The sequence below is a fragment of the Mesoplodon mirus genome (genome assembly GCF_964341445.2).
Source record: "Mesoplodon mirus genome assembly, chromosome: 4".
Lineage (NCBI taxonomy): Eukaryota > Metazoa > Chordata > Mammalia > Artiodactyla > Ziphiidae > Mesoplodon > Mesoplodon mirus.
Window position 1 is genome coordinate 65,330,036 of NC_138979.1, and position 18,933 is coordinate 65,348,968.

Genomic DNA, 18,933 nt, shown 5'->3' on the forward strand with positions numbered 1-18,933 from the left:
CTTTGTAAAAACAACATGTAATTATTTCATGATTCTGGGAAAGTTTTGAGGAAGAATATTAAGTAATAATGAGGGACTTCCCTGGTGGCGCAGTGGTTAAGAATCCTCCTGCCAATGCAGGGGACATGGGTTCGAGCCCTGGTCCGGGAGGATCCCACATGCAGCGGAGCAACTAAGCCCACAAGCCACAACTACTGAGCCTGTGTGCCACGACTACTGAAGCCCGCACGCCTAGAGTTGGAGTTCTGCAACAAGAGAAGCCACCACGATGAGAAGCCCGTGCACCTCAACGAAGAGTAGCCCCCACTCGCTGCAACTAGAGAAAGCCTATGCGCAACAGCAGAGACCCAACGCAGCCAAAGGTAAATAAATAAATAAATTTATATATAAAAAAAGTAATAATGAGAAGGAAAACTTACTAATAGTAAAGCTTTATTGTAATCTGCGAAAGAAATTCTTTCATGGCTGTGCTTTCCAAGAGAAAAGGTACCACTGATGGTTTTATGGAGCTGGCATAGAAACATAGATGGATTAAATGCCTGAAGGCAGTGAAGGTCATCTATCAGACTGAGCCAGGGAAATCTTATACACAACTAAAGATTCTCATCAGCAATAATGAACTGAAGGCTTATGTTACACACTTCTAAATGATGCACTGATTTTCAAAGTAGAAAACTAAATGGAGGATACCCAACTGAGTTTAGCATTTGACATCAGACTATCAAAATTTTCTCAACTCCTCTGGAACTACCAGCCTTCTCTTTTTATTTATCTAACACGTGGCACTTAAATTCTATCATCAGGAATTATATCAGTTTGTGCTATAAATTTTTTATGTAAGTATCTGACTTCTCCATGGAAGACACCATGCTCTGGATATCCTTCTAGCTTCTTCAAGTATTTTGGTTCTCTTACCATTATTCTAACCTCTTTTGCAACAGTGACTATTCTTTTTTCCTTCAGATATAAATATACTCTGTTCCTAAGAAAGAAATCAAAATTCATAATAAAACCCTCCATTAATTCCTATCCTCCGTTCTAAGCAACTGCTCATACATTTACCTTTTCTTTATAACCAAACTACCTGAAATATTATTCTAGTCACTGCTGCTACCCAATCTGAAACACATGGTTATCTGGTTTCTTTCCCTAACTCACTCTACTGACTATTCCCAGATACCAGTCATCTCTAAGTTGCTAATTTCAATGAACACTTCTCAATCTTCAACCTCTTTGGTTGCTAACTGGTATTTGATGCTCTAAATGACTCTAACTCTTCAAACTCTTCTTCCATTGTTTCCTATTTACTACCCTCTTGTTTTTTCCCCCATCTCTTTAGCCATTTCTTCAGACTTTGGCCCTTTTCTCTCTACATGCTTTCCTAGTGATCTCTCTCAGTCCCAATGTTTCAACAACCACTTATACTGATGACATCTAAAACCAACTCTCAAATTCCAGGCCTGTATCTCAAATGGCAAAGATTATCCTCCTTTGGTGTGCCATAGGCAACTCACACTTTACACGTATAAAACTGAATCCATAATCTTATCCTCGAAAGCTGTTCCATCTCCCATGTTCTCTATGTCAGTTGAGGGTACGCTACTCATCACTCAGGCTAAAAACCTGGGCGTCCTTTTCAGCTTTTCCCCTGCCCTTCTCACCACGTGCAATCCCTTACCAAAACCCAGTTGATCCTGTCTCCTCTTCCATGTTCCTGTGATTACTGTCTCAGTTAAAGCCTTTATTTTTCTTGGCCTGCGTACTCTAACAGTGTCCATCCTGCCTGTCCTTCCTGCCTCCAATCTGTTTCCATACAGCTGCCAGTGATCTTTCTAAAATATAAATCTACTTATGCATATCATTCCTTGTTTAAAATCATTCAAGAGGCTACCCACTGTCTTCCAGTGATTTTTACTTTTTTCTTTTTAAAATTCTGTTTGAAAGCAAAAAAAGTTATGCTTGTTTTGAATGCTTGAAGTTTGAATGTCTTACAGTAAGGATACATAATTTTATCATTAGAATAAACAATAAAACTTGGCCCCATAATAGTGAATGACCACCTTTAAACCAGTTTTGGGATCAGAAAAAGGAATTTTGATATGTTTAAATGAACTAGAACACAAAAAGTATAGTTATTGAAAACAATATATTAAAAAAACTAAGTCTTCTCTACGTTGAATTCACATCTTTGATACCCTCTATTTGTTTACATGAAACATCTTACAAATTTATCCTTTAGGGAATAAGATTCAGCTGACTTGCCAATAAGACTATTATATATAGATGACAGATACTCAGTAAAAAAATGCAGTCCTGACCTTCTCTTTTCTTTAAGTAAATAAAAGAACAGTAAACTCCAGGCACACCTTGTTTTATTGTGATTTGTGGATACTGTGTTTTTTTTTTTACAAATTGGTGCATTGCAGCAACCTTGTGTCAAGCAAGTCTATCAGTGCCATTTTTCCAATAGCATTTGCTCACTTCGTGTCTCTGTGTGACATTTTGGTAATTCTTGCAATATTTCAAGCTTTTTCATTATTATTATATTTGTTATGGTGATCTGTGATCTTTGATGTTGCAAAAAGATTATAACTTGCTGAAGGCTCAGATGGTGGTTGGCATTTTTCAGCAATATTTTAAAATTAAGTATTGTATTATTTTTTAGACATAATGCTATTGCAGACTTAATAGACTTACAGTATAGAATAAACATTAACTTTTATATGCACTGGGAAAACAAAAAATTCGTATGCCTTGCTTTGTTGAAGTTATCACATTATTGTGGTGGTCTGGAACCAAACCTGCAATATCTCTGAGGTATGCCTGTGTATCAAATAGCTTATGTCCAGGAAATGTCCAGTTTTTAAGAAAAGAGATGAAATAAATGAGTATCATAAGATTTAATGCTCAATATACATAACTACTTATGATGGAGCTTATTATTAATTTTTGAACTAGGAAGATTATTTTCCACAGTATCATATTTAAATACATGCTTTAGGTCTTGAAATTAACAGGTTAACAGATAGAGTAATTTCTAGTCTCTCCCATAACCCTTTTAATTACAGTATCAATGTTCTTTCCTGCAATATATTTCTGTTGTACTCAACTCTAAAATCCCTTGAGAGCAAATGCCATTCAGTATTATTATACATGCATTACCAAGTAAGGTAAGAGAAACTGTTAAACCAACTGAGATCCCATGATGCCAGTTAAATTTCAATTCTTCTTTCTAGGCTCTCCAAACATGTCAGCACTATTGTAGTAAAGTGGGTCATAGTTTCGGGTGATGTGATTTGCTTGAAAGACAAAGAGAGCAGAGTGCAGAACAGACTATTACAGGTCACAGCAAAGTAGGTTCAGAACTGCAGCTACAATTTATTTATTACGCATATTTATTAAGTACTGAAACAATAAACATGTAGCCCAGCAAAGAGTTGAATACACCAGGTTAAACATGCCTTCCCTACCCTCTAAGAGGGCATAGTCTGAAAAAAAGAACAATTTAATTATCAATTTAATACCCAGGAGGAAAAAAGCTCTCAATCATGATAATGTATTAACTGCTTTCTAAAACAGTTCATAAAATGATACACTACTGAACTTAAATCCACTTATTCTATTTGAAAAACAGTGTTCTGAATTTAAAAGCTTTGAACTCAAGCTTCCTATTGGATGATGATCAATTTTTAGCTAACAGGATAGTGTCTTTGATATATAAAAACGACTGCTGTTTCACCATTGGTGAGGCATTTTCTATTTTTTAATAACAAGGATGCAATTATATCAACTCATCCTTAGTCTTCTACCTAGCCCCCTTGGAGCAGCAATATTTATCTACAGGGCAGCACTCTAAGGTAGGATGCAAATAGAGATCAATTCCAATCCTATGCACCAGGATTATTTTATTACATGATGGAATTAAGCTACAAAGTAAAACTGAGTTGTAATTTCTAGTGTGATAAGGTTTTACTTATCTAAGTAAACATTAAACACTTTGCAGAATGGAATACAACTCTGCGGATGGTGACATAGGCAGAGAAGGTAAAGACTGTAAACAGTTTAACTACCCTACTCTTTACCAGTGTTAGTGCTGTTAGACAGGCTGCTAAACAAGTAGAAGATAAATAACTAGTAGAGGCTGGCAGCTAGAAATATATAGTTAACCCAAGTCTTTCTTGGTACAATAAATGAATCCATACACTATCCTCGGTATCACGTATTGCTAGAGAAAGATTTTAATTAAACGTGAGGGAGAATAAATAGTCCAATTAGAATTCTGCAGGTAGTTTGTTTTGCTAGGAAACAAATGGCTAGAGCTGACACTGTCTTTCTGGCAAAATAAAGCTGCTCTTTCCCCTTTCTAGAAATAAACATAAAAACCACTCCATTACATTTATTTAATATAGTCTCTAAATTGGCAATTCGCTTGAGAAGACTTTTCACATAATGGCAGAGTTCCCAGTACTTAAGTCTCCTCACCCCTTCTATAACCATAATGTACCATATTTGTACATTGCTATAGGAAGAATTTCAATATTCCTCATATTCTTTCACTAGCTCTAGAGTCAGTGATTTGCATTTCAAAAACCCAAGAAAGAACCCGCAGTAGTAACCAGAGGATTATGAAATTCAGAAACTTACTTAGTCATACCTGACAGCAGACATTTACAAATTCTTATGATTTATAAACTCCCAATTTAATTGACCTGAGAATAGCTATGAATGTCTGGTAAATCCACAGATATCAATAAGTAGATGAAGCTTTAAAAATTATTTCACTAAGAATTAACAATTTTGTTAAAGGCAGAATTAATAATAGCAATAATAATGATATGATGATGTGAGAAACCAGTCATTGAGAATTCTCACACTTTTTGTTTCATTTCCCTTTCCCTAATAATGTTTCATTTCCCTGAACCTGATAATATGCATAAGAAACATTCAGCATGCTTTTTTCAGTTTATGGGAGAATTCTAAGTATGGTACCTAGACTTTAGAAATAAATAAGAATATCTTATTTACTATACATTAAGAAATATAAGTCCCTAAAACATTTTCTTTTCTAAAAAAATTGAAGTATAGTTGATTTAGTATTGAGTTAGTTTCGGGTATATATAACATTTTCTTTTGAAATGAAATTTATGTCTAAAATTGGTAGTAAATATTTTTTCATGAGTTTCAAGAAATTCTAGTGGCCTGAAAGCTGTCTCAAATTGTTGAACTTATAATTTTATACCAAACATACAATTAAGCATCTCATTTTACTGAAATTAGCTTAAAAACAATTAAAAATTTAATTAAAAGTTAGGTCTAAGATGTAGAAAGAAAACACAAGCTCTCTAAGAAAATGTAGAATACTTTGTAATATCAAGTCATAATAGCTCTGTGTATCTTATAAAACATATGAAGACATTAGTATTGTGAAATGTGGTCATTTTTGCCTTGTGATTAAAAGGCAAGTCATGTACTTTGGTAACATTGTGGCATATTTATATGACTAAAACAGCTAACAACCTTTACACAAACAATACTGTCAATCTCAGTAGTAAGCAAATGTAATTAGACCACATTTCCTTTGTAGGGCTCTAATGTTTAAAAAAAAGAAGTAGTTCTAGAAAAGAAGATAAGTTGTTTAGCCAGGACTGCCACTGAGAACACTCTGCCTCTAGTTTCCAAGAGCTCCAATCTAAGAAATGTGGGCAGGTGTATTCCTTTGCAGGGGCTTAAATAAAATCTGCCCACAACTGCCAGTTTAGCTTAGCACATAAAATATACATCACTGAGAAGACAGGCTAATCATCAGAAACTGTCTCCAGGCATTACAATGATTACATGGTGCCTTTCTCAGAGAGTTATTTTGAAGAAATAAAGGATTAAACCAGAGGAAACAATCCCTCCACGCTCCAGGGTACAGGGCACACCTATGAAACGGTACCTGACCTATATAGTTTACCTAAGGTGGCATGCTATCTTTTTTCATTCATCATATATTTACCAAACACGTAATATGTACCAGGCACTTAGTTAAGACACCAGGACTACAACAGTGAACAGTCTCTGCTTTCATGAAAATTATGGTTTGAGGTGAAAGATTAAGCAAACATACCAATAAATACAATTTTAAGTTGTGAAAACTGCCATGAAGGAAAAGAACAGAACACTATAGAAAAACAGTAGGAGATGTCACTTAAACAGGGGACCTCTCTGAAGAAGTAAAGTGAGAGCTGAATGTTAAGTACATTCCACGCTGAAGAACTAGGACGTGAGTGAGAACTTGGCGCTTTGGAAAAAGTGAAAGGCTAGAGTGGGCTGGAGTAAAGTGGTCAGGAGAGAGCAGCAGGGACTATATCCTGCGGAGACGTGGGGTTATCTTAAACATCTGAGTTTTCACCAAAGCGTAAGAGCAAACCTTTCAATAATTCTTAAGAGCGGCATGATATGATATTTATGCTTTTTAAAGGATCATTCTAACTTCTATGTAAAGAATGGATTGATGGGTAGTAAGAATGAATCCAGGAAGCTACTGTTGGGAAGCTACTGCAACAGTCCACCACAGCGTGATGGTAGCTTAGAATAGGGTATAGCAATGAAGATGTAGTATATAGGGTGGATTCAATATATTTAAGAGGTAGAATCAATAAAATTTTGTAGTGGTCTGAGTGTGTGTGTGTGTGTGTGTGTGGTAGTGAGAGGTCTCAAGAATAATCCCAAGACTTTTTTTCCCCTTGTTTTTTCAATTTTATTTTAAAGTTTGAAAATTACAAAGACAGCAAATTCTTCCAGGCACAAATAACACTTGTTTACAAATAAAAAGGGGTGGGGGAGAGGGAGACGCGCAATTGCGCATTTTTCTATTTTATTAAAAAAAAAGGGAGAGGCGACTGTACAGGTTTTTTTCTCCCAGCTCCCGGGTGTGAAACGTTAAGTACTAGCCCTAGATGTGTATATATACATACACACACACATACACACATATCTAGCTCTGTAAAACTACTTAGCAATTCAAAGTCAACTGCAGTATGTCTTACTGTCCACTCCCCGCCCTCCCCCCTCCTCCCCCATCTACAACTACTTAGACTCAGAAGTAAAGAGGTTGGGAGGTTTTTAAGTGGTGGGTGGCAGGGCTGGAGCGCCACCAGACTGCTAAGAAAAGCCCACCTCTTGTACAGGGGGAACCAAAAATCAGGGGAAAAGGAAAAAGGTTCTCCTAGGATACAATCCAGTTATGTGGAAAAACCCAAGTTTCAACAGGGCACACTGAGGTACTTGGCTGACTGACTCTCCACCCTCCCCCCAAAGTTTCTACTCCTGTTTTAACAGGAGACTTTTGGAAGCCAGAGGAACTCCCCCCGCCAGTGGCTAGTTTCCAGCTGACTGAGAGAAGCCACAGTTTCTCGGAGCAGCTGTCACTTTAACCTCCTCCACGTCCCTAGGACAATAGGGAGACCACTGGGGAAGACTAACAGAAGTGAGAAGGAAACTGGATTTGGACGCCCCACTGCTCACCACTGGGAGGTGTAAGTCAGCCTAGAGAGGGTTTTTTTCCACCTCCTCCTTTGCCGTCCAGCTACTGCCGCCCCTCTGCTCAGGGCCAAGGTTCTGAAACTCTCACAAGCAGTGCTCAACTTAAAGAAAACTCAATGGCCTCATAGGTACTCCTACAAACCGTACAATTCCTGGGCTCCCTGTCATCTAGCCACAAGAAGCTGCCTTGCCCATTCTCCCCCTCCCCCCGACCCCAACTTTTACCTTCAGAGTGAACCAACCATGTAACTAAACAAAACACACAAACCCCCACAAATCCCCAAACCCATAAGCAGATTAGTAACAAATTAACAAAACAAAATATAAGTACATTCTCATCATTACAGAGACGAGATTTGCTGCTGCTGTCCTTGCATAATTGGTTAAGGAAAAATGAATTATTCCCTAATTTCTGAGGAATACAAATTCTGTCTGTTTATAAAGTCAGAAGGGAAAGGGGCAAAGGGTTGCAGATGAGGATCAAGAGAGAAGAAAGGAGAAAAGTATTTACAGAAAATAGGAGACAGGCAGGAGTGTCCACAAGGAAAGCCTCATTGTCACTTCTTCTTGCTGGCCCTCTTGGCACTGGACTTGGCTTTGGGCTTCACTGGTTTGGCCTTCTTAGGCTTGGATGCCTTGACTGGCTTGGCTTTGACAGTCTTGGGTTTTTTGGTTTTCTTGGGTGTGGCAGCCGGCTTCTTCTTGGCCTTCCTGACTGGGGTGGCTTTGGGCTTCTTGCTTGGGGCTTTGGAGGCAGCCTTCTTGGGCTTGGCAGCCTTCTTTGGCGTGGCCACCTTCTTGACTTCCTTCTTTGTCTTCTTGAAGGCCACTGACCTCTTGGGCTCGTTGCTCTTGGGCAGCCTGAAAGACCCTGAGGCACCCACCTTTTGGTCTGCTTGAGGACCCCAGTGGTGACCAAGTGCTTGATGGACAATTTGACCTGGGAGTCGGAGTTCTCACCCACCTTTTAGCGGCTCTTGATGTACTTCTGGATGGACTGGCATGAAGAGCCAGCACAGTTCTCCGCCTGGATGGCAGCCACGATCATGTCTGAATACTTGGGGTGGTCTGTGGACTTCTTGGAGGCCTTGGCCCACTTGGGCTTGGCCGCAGGGGTGGATGTGGAGTTCTCAGTCATGGTGGCCTGCCTGGTCCTGATGCTGAAGAAGGCACCTTCTAAAGGGCCAGCCCTCACAGGAAGCCGAAGAAAGCCTGATTCGGGATCTGCTCTGGTGCCTCTGGCTCCCAGGCCAGTCTGAGGCAGGCTCTTGGGGACCTTGCTCAGGTCATGGTGCGGGGGGGGACTCGCTGGGCCAGGTCTGCGTGGCCCAGCCCCGCCGGTCTGTTGGTCGGTCTCGGCGCCCGGGTCTGCCTCAGCCTCCTCTGCCTCCCTTTTCCCAGCTCCGTGTCTCAATCCCAAGACTTCTAATTGAGATATTAGTAGATATTTATGAAGATAAGATTTATAGAAATAAGAAAGACTGGAGATGTAGAATTAGGGAAAAGATCAAGAGTTTAATATTGAATATGTTCTTTTCTTGATCAGTATTGATAGAGGTCTACACATTTTACTGATCTTTTCAGAGTGAACTCTTGGCTCTGTAGATATTTCCTATTGTGCACTTGTTTTCTATTTAATTAATTTCTACTTTTTATAATTCCCTTTCTTCTACTTTGGGTTTAATTTGCAGTTCTTTTCCTAATTTCTTGAGAATGATATTTAAATCACTAGTTTTGGACTTTTTTCTCTTCCAGTATAGGCATTTAAGGCTATAAATTTCCCATCAAGTATAGCTTTAGCTGATTCACGTATATTTTGATACACTGTATTTTCATTACTATTCTGTTGCAAATGTGTCTTAATTGTAATTTCTTTTTTGACCAAATGGGTCATTCAAAACGCATTTTGGGGGGAGTTTGCTAGCTACTATTTTATAATACATTTCTTACTTAATTGAACTGTAGTCAGATAACATATTCTGGATGAAATTTGTTGAGACTTGCTTTATGGTCTATCATAAGATCTACTTTGTTAAATGTCCCATGTGAACTTGAAAAAATATTTTTTTGAAGCCATATTACTGGAATTAGATATATACAAATTTATAGTTCTCACATTTTCCCTGGTAGAATGACCCTTTTATAATTATGAAATATTCTTCCTTATTTCTAGTTATTCTTGTATTCAAGTCTATTGTGTATAGAGGGTATAGTCCTCTAGGGAATGCTAATTGAGAGTCTGGGGTGTTTATAGGTCCTTTCTTCCTTGGAGGGACCTGAATTTTAATGTTTGCTTGTCAACATCATGAGATGGACAGAAATTCACTCTGCTTTATAGGGATTTTCTGCTTAGCTTGCTTACCTTCTGCTCTGCTTAGCCTCTGACTCTGCAGCAACATTATTTCTTGGTGCTTCCCTTCCCTACTAGGATCTTGGCCCTTCAGTCCAAGCCACCTGGGGACACCTAAACTCCAATTTTTATGTACTAAGCCCCATGAGACTACTGGCTCTCTACTTCTAGCAGAAATCCTCTGCTAAATTTCATAGATTCTTGTTCTGCGCCATGTATTCAGCAAATTCTTCAAGGGGAAAAGAGAAGCTTAGAACATCAGCATGCTTTCTTTTTTTTGCGGTAGGCGAGCCTCTCACTGCTGTGGCCTCTCCCATTGCGAAGCGCAGGCTCAGCAGCCGTGGCTCACGGGCCTAGCCGCTCCACGGCATGTGGGATCGTCCCGGACCGGGGCACGAACCCGTGTCCCCTGCATTGGCAGGCGGACTCTCAACCACTGCGCCACCAGGGAAGCCCTCAGCATGCTTTTTTGAAGTTCCCTTGGCTCCACGATTTTGGTTTAAGTCCTGGCTGCCTCAGTAGGTCTCTGATGCTTTCCCTATTCTTTTTTTTTTTTTTTTTGGTACGAGGGCCTCTCACTGTTGTGGCCTCTCCCATTGCGGAGCACAGGCTCTGGACGCGCAGGCTCAGTGGCCATGGCTCACGGGCCTAGCCGCTCCACGGCATGTGGGGTCTTCCCGGACCGGGGCACGAACCCGTGTCCCCTGCATCGGCAGGCGGGCTCTCAACCACTGCGCCACCAGGGAAGCCCCTTTTCTTTTTTTAAATCCACCCTTTCATGTTGTTCTCGGCAAAAGGATTAGTCTGCAACAACCTAGTGCCTCAGAGCCAGGAATGGAAGTCATAGCTTGGGTTCTCAATCAAAACTCTACTGCTTATTAGCTGTGTGACTTTGGCAAGTTATTTGACCAAACTATTTAAACATTCTGGGTTTCAATTTTCTCTTATGTAAATGAAAATAACACCATCTCATAAATGTGAGGATGTGAAGATTAAATGAGATGTCTGTAAAATGTCTAGTAACAAAAACACTTTAATGAGGGCTTACTACGTACCAGACACTTTATATGGATTTAATAACTTAATGTAGATAAAGTTACTATCTCCCATTTCAAGATCACATACTAGTAAGTGATGGAGCTAGGACTTGACTTAAGAGCACTTTTCTTACTAACTACTCAATACTGCTTCTATAATATTGCTTTAGTGTTGTGCCTGACACTGGTGTGTGCTCAATGAATGTCAATTATTGTGATACAGAAAATACAAATGCTTCAGAAATATACTAATCAGATCAGTTTTTCTTTTTTTTTCCATTGATTTATTTTTCTCCTTTTTCATTTTGGCATAAAGATACTTACAACATCTTTCAGTATATTTTAAAAGAAGCTATTGTGAAAAATGAATGTCTAATAGCCTACTGAATGAATAGGTAATAATTTGCTTAACCATTATTCTATTGTTGGATATCTAGAAGGTTTCCATTTTTTAAAACAGAATAGATATCAGTGCCATTAACATTTTGTCCCTTTCACTATTTTCCTTACTTGAAGCATTTTCTCAAGAATAAAATCCTATCAGTGGAATACTGGCTCAAGATATGAGCATTTTATTATTGCTGACACAACAGCTATATTGTTTTCTCAAAGAGTTGTAGTAATTATGGTATCACTGGCAATAAAAATAAAAGTTTTGTGTCAAGAGTACATTAATTAAAGCTATGAAGTATAGGAATGAAGGAAGTGTGGAGATGGAAAGAGAAGGGAGATATAAATTTTGAGGCTATGAAAGAAAAAAGTGGAGTATCTGGACACTATTGATATTTCTTGTGAAGAAAGATGTATTAGTTTCACTTAAAGGAGTAGGGATGGAAAAAAAGGGCTGGGCTTTGTTGAAAATTCCAAATGCTTAAATACAATACACATATGTACACGTCATAATCTTTCAAGAGTAATGTTTCTATGATAGTTTTCAAAAGATCTGTGTCTTCCACCCTGCCTCAATGAAATCTGTGATAAAAGAGAAATACTATTTAGGTGTAATTTACAGATGGACTATCTGATACATTAGGGTTCAACCTGATCTTCAGTATCACTTCTTATTCTAACCTATCACCAAACATTTAGTAATCTGGTGTGTGGATCTTTATTATTGTTGCTTTAAAACACACAGAGAGGGCTTCCCTGGTGGTGCAGTGGTTGAGAGTCCGCCTGCCGATGCAGGGGACACGGGTTCGTGCCCCGGTCTGGGAAGATCTCACATGCTGCAGAGCGGCTGGGCCCGTGAGCCATGGCCACTGAGCCCGCGCGTCCGGAGCCTGTGCTCTGCAACAGGAGAGGCCGCAGCAGTGAGAGGCCCGCGTACCACAAAAAAACAAACAAACAAAAAAACACAAAGAGAAATGATCTCTTTTAAGAATAACATATTAAATTATAAAAAATTATAATACAAATTACAAAACCACCACAGATTTTTGTTTTCACTTAGCTCAATTTAGCAAAATGTACTCAGAAGCAGGAGGCCTATGTTCTAGGGCCCATTGTGTGACTTTATTTGGTGTAATTTTGGGCCTTAATTGTCTTATCTATATATTGGGGTATTTTATCTGACTAAAAGCCAGCATTAGAACATGGCATCTCTTGTTTTATATTCCTGATCTAAAATTTGTCTAGTGAGCATACTATATTGAATAAAAATGAAAGAATCTCTCTTCCTTCGCTAATATGTACTGTGCTTTGAATATCTCACTAAACTTGTTATCATGTTACTGAAAAAAAGAAGTTACTGAATACTTTGTGGGCCTCTCTGAGGGTCATTTCGTCTGTTCCTTCTACCATCAGATGACTCTCAATGTATATATACTTAAAGGCAGCTGCTTTCCTACTACTCCCTTCCTCCCACTTTGCTCCTATCATAGTTTTGGAGTAGTACGTACCTGTTCATCAGGGAGAAACAGAAAGGGCCTTGAAAATTTGGGCTTAAAGAGAGTCCTTCCTCTCTTTGTCTATGTGCTATAGCCTCCCCAATAAAAAATAAAAAAATAAAAAAACTTTCTCTGCTAACTGCTTCACTATGTTCATGTGTAAGTAAGTGCCTGATCGTCCATTTCAGATTTCTCTTCCAGTTTCCATTAGCCTCCATCAAATTTTAGTAGTGATACTGAGAGATCATGGAGTTTGAGACTGATAATCGGCTGCATTCAGATCCTGTCTCTGTCACTTACTGGTTAAGTGACTTTGGGCAAATGACCTAACCTCTCTAAGCCTCTCTCTTCTCATATGCAAGGTGAAGTTAGTTAATACCTACAACACCAAATTATGAGAATTAAGTTAGTTGAATGGGGATTGGAATGATGGCTAAATATAGTTTAAATGTGAATATCATTTAGAAAATAAGGAGAACACCACTGAATTAAAGTAATTTTTGAGCTGATTCAAATTAGAGGCTGGTTTGATTCCTACGGTCCTTAAAAATCCATACCCTTTAAGGAAGCTATTCCAGATGAGATAGCAAATATAAAGGCTTTGAATTCCTTCATGCTCCAACAGATGCCAATTCCATGGTACAGAAACACTTAACCATATTAGAAGCAATAACCAAAGAGAAGAATAATTTTATGCCTATCCAATTAGCCAAAAATTTTTGCTGGTGAAATTGTGGTTAAAACAACACAGCTGTATGTTGCTGGTGGCATCAGAAATTAGCACAACCTTTTAGAGAAATAATATAGCTATTGTATCAAGAACTATAAAATGCCCATACTCTTAAAACGAATAATCCCACTCATAAGACTTTATTCTAAGAAAATAATTCAATAAGGAAAGTAACTATGATTTTATTTAATAGTGCCTGGCACATAAAAGGTACTCAAGTACTTCTTCAAATGAATAACTTCATGCGTACTGACTTCTCCAAATCACTGCCCTTGGTTCCTTCCCATTATGATCTAACTATTTTCATTATATGGGGATAGTTTTAGAATCAAACTATAATATTTTTGTCTAGTCTCTGTTCTCCCATCTTCTCCAGTAACTTCACTGGTGATTGCTATCAGACTCACTTATGATACTTTCACCATCTGAACTTAGTTGATCTTCACAGTGAAACTAAGTTGACCACATACCACATCCTTGACCCAATCAAAAAGAAATCTGAAGCTTCCTTCAAGTTCCTAAAATGTCGTTCTTCTTTGTCAACACCCTTCTACTCTAATCATTCACCTCATTGCCTGCTTCATAAGACACAAATAGCCAGAAACCTTCACATCCATCCTCAACTGAACCTCAACATACCTTTAGTCCTGTACCTAGACACTTACATTTCCCTCTAGGATCTGAGAAAGAATTATCACCTCCTGCTTTCCTTCTAGCCCCATTCAAAATCCAAATTCTTCAGGTTTATGTATCTCCCCCTCTCTTTTTTAACGGTATAATTCACATACCATTAAATTCACCCCTTCAGTGTATAATTCAGTGGTTTTTAGTATATTGGTATACAAGGTATTTTAGTATCAAGGTTGTGCACTCATCACCACTATCTAATTCCAGGACATTTTCATCATCCTCTCAAAGAAATCCCATACACATTAGCAGTCACTCCCCATCCCTGCCCTCCACTCCCTGGCACACTAATATACTTTGTCTCTATGGATTTGCCTATTCTAGACATTGCATATAAATGGAATCATACAGTATGTGGCCTTTTGTGTCTGGCTTCTTTCACTTTAGTGTAATATTTTCAAGATCCATCCATTTTATAGCATGTATCAATACTCTATTCCTTTTTATTGATGAATATTTTCCACCATATGACTATACTACCTTTTGTTTATTCATTCATCAATTGATGCACATTTGGTCTGTTTCCATTTTTTGGCTCTTATGAATAATGCTGCTAGGAACATTTGGGGAAAAGTTTTTGTGTGAACACATTTCTAATTCTCTTGGGTATGTAAGTAGGAGTGGAACTGCAAGTTAAGTATCTCTTGATACCTAAATCTATTCTGTTTCTGAGTTCAGACAGCCTGGGATATCTCTCAAAATGCAAACAACTCTACACTGACTCCCTACCTCACCTTCACTCAAACACCTTCAGTCTTCAGAATCTGTACGTATTAATTACCACTTAGTTCTTTCCAATTAAATTGAGGGCAGGGATCAGTTCTCATAGGTCTCATCATATAGTAGGTGTTTAATATATGCTCAATATATTGATACCCTATGCTCACAAATGGGAGAATTACTTACCCTTTCATTCAGCAGATCTTTGAGTGTCTACTGTACATGTGTCACTGTGTTTACTACTGGCTATAAATAGTGGACAAACGTTATTGATCAGTGTCATCTACCCCAACTGCCAATTCAACTCCACAAATATTTACTGAATACTTATGATGTGAATGGCGTTGTGCTAGGTTTGACAGCAGACACAGATAGGAATATGTTATAGTCTGCAGACTTTTATGACAGTCCATAAACTCTACATATGACAGTACAGTAACAACAGAAACATACAACAGCAGCAGTAGCACTGTATATTAAATGCCATAAGAAAAGTACAAAATGCTCTGGAGGGTCAACAGACACACATATGGTTGGGAGAATGGACAGAGAAGAGGACAGACATCAGACAATACTTCTTGAAGCTGAAGGTGGTACTTGAGAAAGGGCCACAAAGAAGGTGGCATTCTGATAGATAAGGATTCCCAGGAAAAGAGAAGGTGTTCCACACAGAGGATAGCATGAAAAAAGATAGAAAAGGCTGGATACTGTATAGAATTTTTTTTTTCAGAGACCAATCTAGTTAGGAATGTGTAGATGGGTAATGACAGAAGAGTCTTGAATATTAGGCTTAGTATTTAAATAGGTTTAGAAGAATGATTCAAAAAGTCTTCCTTTAACAATTCAAATTACTTTAGTGATTCCTTAACCTTTTCTTGAAACTTTTCTATTATGCTTATTATCTAAAGTAATGATGGAAATTAGTGATTTCTCCTTCCACAAGGAACAAAAAATGAACTCTTGACAGCTAAGTGAGCATGCTTAGCTCACTGAGACTGGGGAAGGATGAATTTGAATAATTCTAGCACTGCATCCCCATACTTCGGGGAATATGTAAGGCTTAAAACAGACATGTAGGCAAATCCCCATAGCTAGAATAACAGAAGCAAACTAGGGGAAAAATAACAGCATTCATTAAGCTGCTAACAGCAGGCATTGTGCCAGATGATTTACATATAATATACTTGATCCACCAAATAACCTCATTTAAGTTTATGGCAAGTGAGGCTCACAGAGGTCAAGTAAATTGTTAGAGGTTACCAAGCTAGTAAGAAGCTCAGCTAGTAAAATGTAGACATCACTTTTGAACCCAGGCCTGTCGGATCCCATATTTTCCCCATTGTTCACTTTTATTTGTGAACAAAGGAGGCTAGAATGGTAGGGTCATGATGCATGCATCAAAGAAAAGGGTTGAATATTTAACACAGGGGCTTTAATGGTCTGGAGAAAAATTAGACTGAAATATTCAAAACTGGGTTTAGAATGGCTTAGAGATCAAGACCAAGAGAGATCAAGCTTAGGGCTGTTTCTTGATCAGTTTGAACAATGATCACACTATAGAGCTTATTTAGGAATATCCAGGGAGCAAAATTCCAGTTTTGATTTGGAAACTAGAGAGTAAACTCCAAGAGAATATGGATATTTGTCTGTATTCACTGATGTATTCCAAGTACCTAAAACAGAGACTAGTATACAGTAAGCACTCAATAAACTTTTCTTGAAATAATGAAAAGTCACGTAAGGGGTATTCTCGTTTGAATACTCTTGAAGGCCCTGAAATAAAGACAGCAGAACAGTAGGTTTAAAAACCATTCATGTTGTTAGCATATTCTCTTTAACACTCAACCCCATGGCAAAAACAAGCAACTACCAAAACAACAAACATACAAAAAAGCAATAGTTATAAAACAATAGTATGATTTTTAAAAGGTAGGTAGACAAAAGAATGAAAAGACCCCTTTGCATTATAGATAGCATCTAGTACTTCGTGGGTAATCAAATTTCAGTGAGATGGAATCCAGAATTTTGACCTACTGTTTTAATATTTCAAACTGTTGTGAGCTGTGAGCGGTATATCCAATGACTGCTTTTTGGAAATGAAAATGGTTGTCTAATCTAAATATTCTGAAAAAAATGGACAATCTCTTTATTATTGATGACAAGGAATGAAATGAAAACCTCAAATTCATTTACTTAAAGAAGTAACAGAGTACACTTACAAAAGTCTTTACTTTCTAATTTTGATAGTATGTTTCTATTAGAACATGCAAAGAAAACTGCAACAAAGAACATTAAGGGGGAAAAAAAAGCCTTCGGAAGACAGCAAGCCTCTCTACAGAAACACTTTGAAAGAGAATAAAAGCAGGTTCCATCAACTTCCCTCTATTTTTCACAAGCTTTTCTAATATTTCTTCTTTGACGGAACCAATGAATAACTGCCTGTTATCACAAAACATCTTTTTGCAAATATGTGCTTTAAAAATTGCTTTCTTCTGAACAGACAGTTCTTCAAGCTGCTCAGGTCTCTCAGCTGCAACAAGTTTTCTTATTTCTATTATACTGCATTTCTTCCCTGGAATAGTATAAAGACCAATTTTAAAAACTCCTTTGCTTTCCAAAGATAATTTCCTAAAGGCAATACTGCTGTATCTCAATCAATATTTTAACTATCTTTTCTCTATCTATTTCATTTAGTTCCACAATCTTTACTCACTTCAGTAATTCTTAATACTGTAGTTTAATAGTTTAATTTGTCAGGGTGATCATATCATATATTCTTCTATAGTACACTAATATAGAAGATAATGAACACTTTCTTTCTAATCAATTAATAGTTGCTTGAGGCAGTCTACATGTCCCTAACCTTCTATTAATAACAACACAGACATAATTGTGTCTTGCCTTTTCAATTTCTGCAGAAATTCTATAGTCCTTCAAAAGATAACTCACTGATTTTAGGGTCTTAATTTTTTGGGTTTTTTTTTTTTTAATGTCTATAGAAAGTTAAAACATATATTTTTTCCTTACTGTAACATTTAAGTTACAGTTGTTTAAACATTTTAGTTTAAATCACATTTTCTAATAAACTCTAAACAAACTAGCTTTCGAAAAGAACCAGAATTAAAACAATTGCAAATTCTGAGGGTAGATTAGGTGACAGCCCCAAAGGAAAAAATACACAGGCCTTATTCTTTTAAAAATTCTTGAAAGACATTACAGTTCACTTGATATTCTAAAATTACTGAAGTTGTTGAGATTTCATAAACTCCAAATAGATTGATTCCTTCAGTACCCTCCCCACCCCAACTTACCAAGTACTGTGGTACTTGAAAACAGAAGCCAAGAAATCAAACTGTTGACTGTTCATTACCACTTTATGTATAGTTTCTTATAAAACATTGAGAATACAGGAAAAACAGAAAATTCTGGTATTCATCTTTCGTCCTTTGTGAGCCAAATTTTCCCCCTCCTTAAAATCTGAGCTGAATCTCATGATCCCTGCACCATGCCTTAAAACTACAAAGTGCAGACACCATTTTTTAATCGGTGCTGAATTTAATTAAATCACAAAGGGGGAAAATGTACTACAGTGCAACTTTCACAGTTGTTACATGTAAGTTACCTATAAGAATTTTTAAAGCTGAGGAAGTTGTTTTCAGGCCCAGGGCAGAACCTGTGGCCTAAAATCAACAGGTCTAAGGATTTAAGATCCCGATCACATCAGTTAAGGTAACATCAAATAATTGAGTACTTCAGTATGATATTTTCACTCCGATAAGGTGAAAATGCTTCATAATTTATGTAAAATATTGAGTCCTGTAATAAACGACCTCCTTAAGAGTAGCTACAGAGTTCCTGTGGCATGTCAAGGCAGAGAACACCCCTAAACCTCACTAAGTCAAGGTTGGACTTGAGTAAGGGAGAAGGGGTGGGCAATTCATGAGTCACACAAGAAAGCATGTCGTATTGTAGAGACTAGTAAAGAGTTTTAACAAG

At 37.7% G+C, this 18,933-nt stretch overlaps 1 protein-coding gene and 1 pseudogene across 2 annotated transcripts in view; both read right to left on the minus strand.

Moving 5' to 3' along the window:
- The window catches only part of HMG20A (high mobility group 20A), a 66,721-nt gene that overhangs the window by 47,032 nt on the left and 756 nt on the right, over nucleotides 1-18,933 (minus strand). The window lies entirely within an intron of this gene.
- LOC309802063 (histone H1.0-like) lies at nucleotides 7,863-8,720 on the minus strand (annotated as a pseudogene). Its single transcript has one exon. The product of its transcript is annotated as a histone H1.0-like (transcript).